Below are 8425 nucleotides of genomic sequence, written 5' to 3'. Positions count from 1 at the left end.
GGGGGGGCGAGGAGAAGCGGAGAGGGCGCGATGCATGGCGGGAGCCGAAGGCATCATGGGAACCGTAGTTCGCTCTTGCTGCTGCTGATGCTCCCCGAAGGGCCGAGGGCCTAGCAAGGGTGGTGGGATGGTACCTTAGCGAGGGAATGGAGGCCCCGGGAAATGGATGTCGCAGCTTTCGGATCAGTGGCATAGCTGTCAACTTACAGATTTGAAAATATGGGACCAGCAGCCTCGAAAATAAGGCATCAGCAGCGGAAATAAGAGATTTTGCTTAGCTTAATCCGGCACTGATAGAGCCAGGCTGCTTTTGCTGCGACTGACTGTGTTTTGCAGGCGGTTGGACTTGATGATCCTAAGGGTCTACAACTCCCACCAAAGAAGAGTGGCAGACAAAACTGATGAATGACGTCGAGATGGCAAAGCTTACAGGCAGAATTAGAAACCAGGAAGGGGACCTCTTTAATAAAGAATGGGGAAAGTTTATAATTTAGTTGAAAAGCTATTGTCAAGAGTTACATACATTGGTAGGATTGACAGAAAACTTGTAGTAAAAATTTGAACTATGGATGGACAAATGATTTATAAAAATAGACTTATGAAAGGGATGCAGAGGGGGAAATCACTACATTAAGATGCTGCACTGGTTGGAGGGGATGCTAAGCAGCACGTCGGGGCTGCCGTCATCCTGGGGCGAGGAGTTCCATCCGCCCCCCTTTTTTGAAATAAAAATTATTTCAAAAAAAAAGCACAAAAGCCGCATCAAGGCAACTGAAATGTTAATAAGTAGGGGGCAAGCTTTTGAATTCTCCATAAAGGGTTAATCAGGCCGGGTGGTGAGCAGGTGGAAGGTGAATTAGGTGGAGGGGAAAAGTTTGCTGGTGCATCCAAGCCAGTCCATGACAGCATGGGATGCCGGAAAGGAAAGGAGGAGCAGCCTGGTGTACTTCCTGGATACCTGCTCTGGTTCTCCTTTCCCTACAGGAGTGGCTGAGCTTATTATCTCTGCGCCCTTCTCATTATCTCTCTACCTATGCATGACATCTGGGATTGTGATCTGCCCAGTGGCGTAGCGTGGGGGGTGCAGGGGGGGCCGGCCGCACCAGGCGCAACATCTGGGGGTTAGGGTTAGGGGGCGCAAATCCACGGGTTAGGGGGCGCAAATTACTTGCCTTGCCCCGGGTGCTGACAACCCACGCTACGCCACTGAATCTGCCTGTCTGTGGCCCATGGTTGTTCATTATGCAGGATGGGAAGGGCTAAAGCTCAGTAACAGATCACATGAGTTGCATGCAGAAGATCATGAGTTCAGTCACCGGCAACTCCGGCTGGGGGAAAGGCACATTTATGAGAACGTCATGAAGAGCTGTTGCCAGTTGCTGTGCAGGCAGTGCTGAGCTAGGTGGGGCAATAAATAGCCTGAGGTAGTAAGGCAACTTTCTATGTTCCTATAAAGCTGCTCCATTCAGATTTGATGAATTAATCAGTGAAATATACCGGTACTCAGAGTTGAGTGTGGATTTCATGCACTTTATTCAGCTCAGAGTGGTGAAGAGGAATCGGAGTTTCCCCAGAATGTCTGCCTTATATACATTATTTACACAATGGGCCCCACGTGATTGGCTAATTACGGGATTCTCCTGTAGGCCAATCAGGTTGCGGATTAACTTCCACCTGGAGCTGGATGGTGTGGCTCCTGCGGACCAATCATACTGCTGCATTGTTCTAGGACCAATCAGACTGCTGCATTCTGAATCCTATTGTTCTAGGACCAATCAGACTGCTGCCTTTTGGATCCTATTCAACTCAGTACATAACTATCAGTTTGACAGATGTTGTGCATTGCCTTTAGAAGTTTAAGCCTTCCTTGTCCAGCACTAAGCTGCTTGCCCTTAAGGTACCAAGCTCTTCTGTGATATCAGAACAAGCAAGTTTGCCAATGAGCCTTTTGTTTGTCCAGCCTCAGTGTAACATGGATGTATGAGAGCCAATGCTAGGCAACACACAAATTGCCTCTAGGCTGTGAACATGCTAGTTTGCAAATAACCCAATATAGATAAGGGTACTACAAGATGCTGCCTTTCTCTTCTCCAAAAGGCATTGTCCCTGCTCGGATGCACGTTGAGCTGCTATAGTGTTAGTATCCTCACATTTTCTTCCATTAGCAACAGGCTGGACCAAGAGTAAAGATACAATCCTAACCCAATTTACCTGGGAATAAGATCCACTGAATTCAATAGGAATTGCTTCTGAGTAGAAACGGTTGGGATTACACTTGTTACCGGAAAAATCCGAGGGCTCCCTTGGACAAAAACAAAGACACCAACCAGGATAACTTGGAGCAAAACAGCAGCCTGTAGGCTTGGCCTTTATTGAACTGTTGCAACAGGGTGTTCCCCTCACTTGCAGGAGAGAGGAAAGACCCAGAAAGATGGTGTGCAAGACCTTATAAAAACTTTTGAAATTCCCATCCTCCAGGTCAAGCCCACCCCCAGAAACATCATGCATACATTACAGAAAGGAGGGGTTGACATCATGCATACATTACAGAAAGTAGGGGTTGAGGGAGGAGTTGTGGTGGTAACCTGAGTGTCCTGTCACCTGGCTTTCCCCCTGCCCATGAGTCACTTCCAGGAGACAAAGGGGAGTTGGCAGTTTCCTGCCCCCAGAGAGAAGATCTGATCATTGTCCTTTGTTTCAGTCCATGCTGAATCCACTCCCATATGCAAGTTCTTTGTGATCTTGATTGTCTTCTGTCTGGGATCATCAGGGTTGACATAGCAACTGGGCAGGGCTCCTGTGGATGTGCTGGGATGGTGAAGGGATTATGGCTGACCAGAACCAAGCCACCCCCCTTTGATAGTCCTTGTCATATGGAGTAAAATAAAAATGGAACAGTGCAAATCCGATGTATGGTTGATTTTCTATGAATTTATAACAGAAATGTGGCGTATGTAGTGTGTGAGTGTGAGTGTGTGTGAAGTTTGTACAAACAGAATGATTGGGGTGGGGTGGGGGGTTCCTGCTACACACTGCTAAAGTCAGACCCTCTAAGTGTCCCTATTTTCCAGGAACAGTCCCAGATTTACAGAAGCTGTCCCAATTTCTGATTTGATCCCAGAATGTCTCACTTTTCCTTAGGACTTCCCTATTTTCATCAGATAAATGTTGGAGGGTGTGGTAGGACGTCCCTGTTTCCATCAAAGAAAAGATGGAGGGTATGGAGTTATGTGACTCCCGAACCAAGGAGATACTTATACAACCTTTAATAATAATAAATAATAATAATAAAATTTTATTTATACCCCATCTTCCCCGGCCAGAGCCGGGCTCAGGGCGGCTAACACCAGTAAAATTACAATAAAAACATAATTGGGGGGGGGGATAAAAAAAAACAATTTAAAATACGGGTTAAAATACAATTTAAATGCAGTCTCATTTTAATAGTAGCCCATAGAAGACACCTGCAGCCCTGTATAGGGAAGGTTTTTTATGTTTAATGTTTTAGTATGTTTTTATAAGTGCTGGAAGCCACCCAGTCAGATAATAATAATAATAATAATAATAATAATAATAAGCCACTCTGGGTGGCTTCCAACAAAATATTAAAATACAATAGTCTGTTAAACATTAAAAGCTTCCCTAAACAGGGCTGCCTTCAGCTGGAAGGGGTATAATTATATTTATAAATATTAAATAAGACATCCCTATTTTCATCTGAGAAATATTGGAGGGTGTGTAAGGTTCAACGACAACTATACAGTGGTACCTCAGGTTACAGACACTTCAGGTTACAGACTCCGCTAACCCAGAAAGAGTACCTCGAGTTAAGAACTTTGCTTCAGGATGAGAACAGAAATTGCGTGGCAGCGCAGTAGGAGGCCCCATTAGCTAAAGTGGTACCTCAGGTTAAGAACAGTTTCAGGTTAAGAACAGACCTCCAGAACGAATTAAGTTCTTAATCCGAGGTATCACTGTGCTATCAGTTTTATGCCAGTTGCAACTCTTATGACCACACCGTCCCCCGGCAAAGAATCCTGAGATGTAGACATCAATGACTTCTTGGGGAGAGAAAATTATTACTATAAAAGAGCATTTGGAAATTTTAACAGAATAGACTTTCCAGCAGTGCAGTCAGGAATAGTGGACAGAAGAATGGGTTGGGTGATCTTCTCAAAAACGTGTCCAGCTTTGCACTTTGGTGACTTTGTGAAAAGAAATGTAAAGTGTATAGGCACTTTCCCTGCTCTTCTCCTTCCCTAGTAGATCCAGAGAAAGTGTTCAGTGGTGAATGAAAATGTCAGCAGCTGATCTTTAGGCCTATGTCATTTCACCTTGATTTCACTGTTAGGTAACACGGCTAATTACAGGTCCAATAACATAATTATAAATAGCCTTGGCAGCGCAATCTCCAATCCCTCCTCCATGAACTCATTTGAACCAATGATTAAAGTTGACACCAGACAGGCTGTCTGAGGCCAAGTCACACGGAGAAGTAGCCAAAATCATAATTCCTTCCTGTGCCTCTGCCCTGCAGCATTCAACATAATGATACTTCAGGATTTTATAGCATCACAGAAAAGAAACCATTTCCTTCCATCCCTTTAATTCCATTTTCCCCCTATCTAACAAAATTTATATACCACTTCATTGTAATACAGTCATACCTCGGGTTGAATGTGCTTCGGGATGAGCAAGTTCGAGTTCTGCTCTGCGGCAACCCGGAAGTAACGGAGTGCGGTACTTCTGGGTTTCACCGCTTGTGCATGCGCTCAAAATGATGTCATGCACAGAAGCGGCGAAAAGTGACGTGCGTGTGCGCAGACGTGCCATCGCTGGTTACGTTTGCTTCTAGATGCGAATGGGGCTCCGGAACGGATCCCGTTCGCATCAAGAGGTACCACTGTAAAAGCTTTAAGTAGTTTACAAGAAATATAGAAATGATCAATAAAAACAGTTAAAATGGAGTGAATTTAAAAACATTTTAAGATAATTAAAATTAACAGCAGACTAAAGAGATTAAGTGGGACGCGGGTGGTGCTGTGGGTTAAACCACAGAGCCTAGGACTTGCCGATCAGAAGGTCGGCGGTTCAAATCCCCGCAATGGGGTGAGCTCCCGTTGCTCAGTCCCTGCTCCTGCCAACCTAGCAGTTCGAAAGCATGTCAAAGTGCAAGTAGATAAATAGGTACCGCTCCGGCGGGAAGGTAAACAGCGTTTCCTTGCGCTGCTCTGGTTCGCCAGAAGCAGCTTAGTCATGCTGGCCACATGACCCGGAAGCTGTACGCTGGCTCCCTCGGCCAGTAAAGCGAGATGAGCGCCACAATCCCAGAGTCGGCCACGACTGGACCTAATGGTCAGGGGTCCCTTTACCTTTTAAAGAGATTAAAACATATCAACACCTATGTGTCTGGATAGGCTTGCCTAAACAAAAATGTTTTAAGCAAGTGCTGAAAAGAATACAGTAAAGACACCTGCCTGACGCCAATAAGCCAATAAGTTCCAAAGTGTAGATGCTGCCACACTAAAAGATTGATTGCTTTACAAGTGCAGAATATCATGTGACACCTGTAACAACATCAGTTCTGCAGCTCAAAAGTGATTGGGCAATCCTGCAAGACTCTCTTAGGACTGGAGAGGGCAAACTTCAGGCTTGTTAGATCTACTTGTTTTTATACTCAGCCCCTCTGAACTATCAATAGATTTGGGTGCTTCTGAGCACATTCTGAACCTAGGAATTTCTTTTCAGGGCCAGATCTGAACTGAGCTCACAGTCCTGTCCACCAAAAGTCTGCTCCTGTTTAGCTCTCTTCCTTTTGGCTGCCTATTTTAAATGTGGAAAGTTGTTTTGTCAGAACAGAAGAGTCAGAATTCCTTGGTGATCTACTGCAAACCTGTTATGTACTGAGTTTAATAGGATCCAAACTGAAGCAGTCTGATTGGTCCTAGAACAATAGGATCCAAATTGCAGCAGTCTGATTGGTCCTAGAACAATAGGATTCAGAATGCAGCAGTCTGATTGGTCCTAGAACAACGCAGCAGTATGATTGGTTGGCAGGAACCACCCAATCATGCTCCAGATATAAGTGAATCCACAACCTGATTGGCTTACAGTAGAATTCCAGAATTAGCCAATCATGTGCAGCCATTGTGTAAATAATGTATATAAAGCAGATACTTTGAGGGGACTTTCATTCATTCCTCCTCACCACTATGAGCTGAATAAAGAGCATGAAATCACTTTGCGACTCTGAGTATATTTCACTGGCGACGAAGGTGGGATCCCGCTGAGCTGACTGCCACACACAGCACCGCAGCACCGCCACCTGCCGCACCGCTGCCTCGCACCGTGTATCCAGGCTTCAGCTCCGGGACACAAGGAACTCAGAATGGCAACCGACAGCAGCTTCTTGCCGTTCAACCCAGCATCTGGAGACTGGGAAGCGTATGCCTCCCGTTTCACCTTCCTCCTAGAAGCCAAAGGGGTCACTTTGCGACTCTGAGTATATTTCAAAACCACTCAGAGGTCTACTAGTAGATCCAGATCTACCCATTGCAGGAGGTGTGCTAACAGACAGCATGGCTTTTCTGGGACCCAATCCAGGAAACAACACTGAAGCAGAGCTCGCTTCTTGAGCCATTTTTGCACTTGAAGTACAAAGTCAAAATAATCATCCCACTCCTTTGGACTGGAGCTCGTATATATTTTAATGACACACAGATACAAGAGAACAGGGAGATGAAAGCAACACCCTTTCTGGAACTGAATGTTCAAAGGAACTGCTTCAAGTGAGGCTGATCCTGTACACAGCAAACCTCTCATGGTATACCGTATACTCCCAGTTGCACAGCCCATTCCTAGGCAAGTTTATTTGAAATATGCAGCGTGTATCGGACTGCAGCCTCAGTGTACAGTAAAGTTACTCCTAGTATAGAGAGGCGTGCAGCCTTGGGATGCATATTCAAGATCACTTGGGTCTCTTCTTACCGGCACTCCTACTGTATATTCATAACATGGAGTTAAGCCACATTGAACTCAGTAGGGCTGACTTCTAAGTAGACGTTTATAGGATTGCACTGTTAACCACCCTGTCATATTTACAATAAAAGTTGTAAATGGGAACATTGTTCTTATGCCTTTTCAGTGCATGCTTATAAATGAAGGAATTCTAATGCACTTTGGGGTTTTTCCATTCATTTATTAAGAATTTGCACTCCACCCTTCAATCCGTAGCTCCACAAGGTAGTTGACAAAATTTTAAAACTAAAGTCCATGCTAAAACACAGGAAATAAAAGGACTGATAAGCACAAGAAGAAGACAACAGAATACAAGCAGCAGCAAATACAGTTGTACCTCGGGTTAAGAACTTAATTCATTCTGGAGGTCTGTTCTTAACCTGAAATTGTTCTTAACCTGAGATACCACTTTAGCTAATGGTGCCTCCCGCTGCGATGCCACACAATTTCTGTTCTCATCCTGAAGCAAAGTTCTTAACCCGAGGTACTATTTCTTGGTTAGCGGAGCCTGTAACCTGAAGCGTCTGTAACCTGAGGTACCACTGTATACCAATATCATACTCGACAATCTCAAAGACTCTCTGAAATGCCGGTTAGAACAATATGAGTGCCTCCTCATCCCACCCTGGAATGGAATGGGGGGGGGGTGGATTGGCTTGTGTGGACTCATGCCTGCAGTCCTTTTGGGGTATAAAAACTGCCACAGCTCAACTTTTAAGGCAAGGGAACCTCCAATTCCTTACAGTAAAGTTTCCTTAAACCAGGCCAAGTGGTGAAGTTGGCTGGAGAGCAAAATTTAACTCCCCTGACACCATCTCTGGAACAAAAAAAACCCATATCTATTAAGAAGACCAAAACTTTGCCACGCACAGTCATTGGCTATAGAGAAAAAGCACCCCAAATTCCCAAGTCATCTTGAGGCCACAATGGATGTTGAACATTACTTTGTTCTTTAGGAGCAGGAGGTAGAGGATAGGGAGAAGATGAGCTTTCACCTCCTCGTGAGCCAAGGATGAGGAACCTGTGGCTCTTCAGAGGTTTTTGAACTAGAAGACCCATCATTGCTGACTACTGGCTACGCTGACTGCGGCTGATGGGAGTTGGAGTCCAACAATGTTTGGAGGACCACTAGGTTCCCACTCCCTGCTATAATAATGGACACGATATTATGTGTGGAATTTTAAGGATGAACCAGCATTTTAAAAAACGAATGCCTTTATTGGACAACCTGAGACTGTTTACACATTACAGTGGTACCTCAGGTTACAGACGCTTCAGGTTACATACGCTTCAGGTTACAGACTCCGCTAACCCAGAAATAGTACCTCGGGTTAAGAACTTTGCTTCAGGATGAGAACAGAAATTGTGCTCTGGCAGCGCAGCAGCAGCAGGAGGCCCTATTAGCTAA

This window comes from Podarcis bocagei (genome assembly GCF_964188305.1).
Source record: "Podarcis bocagei genome assembly, chromosome: 2".
NCBI lineage: Eukaryota > Metazoa > Chordata > Lepidosauria > Squamata > Lacertidae > Podarcis > Podarcis bocagei.
The sequence above is the reverse complement of the archived record's forward strand: the minus strand, read 5'-3'. Positions refer to the sequence as shown.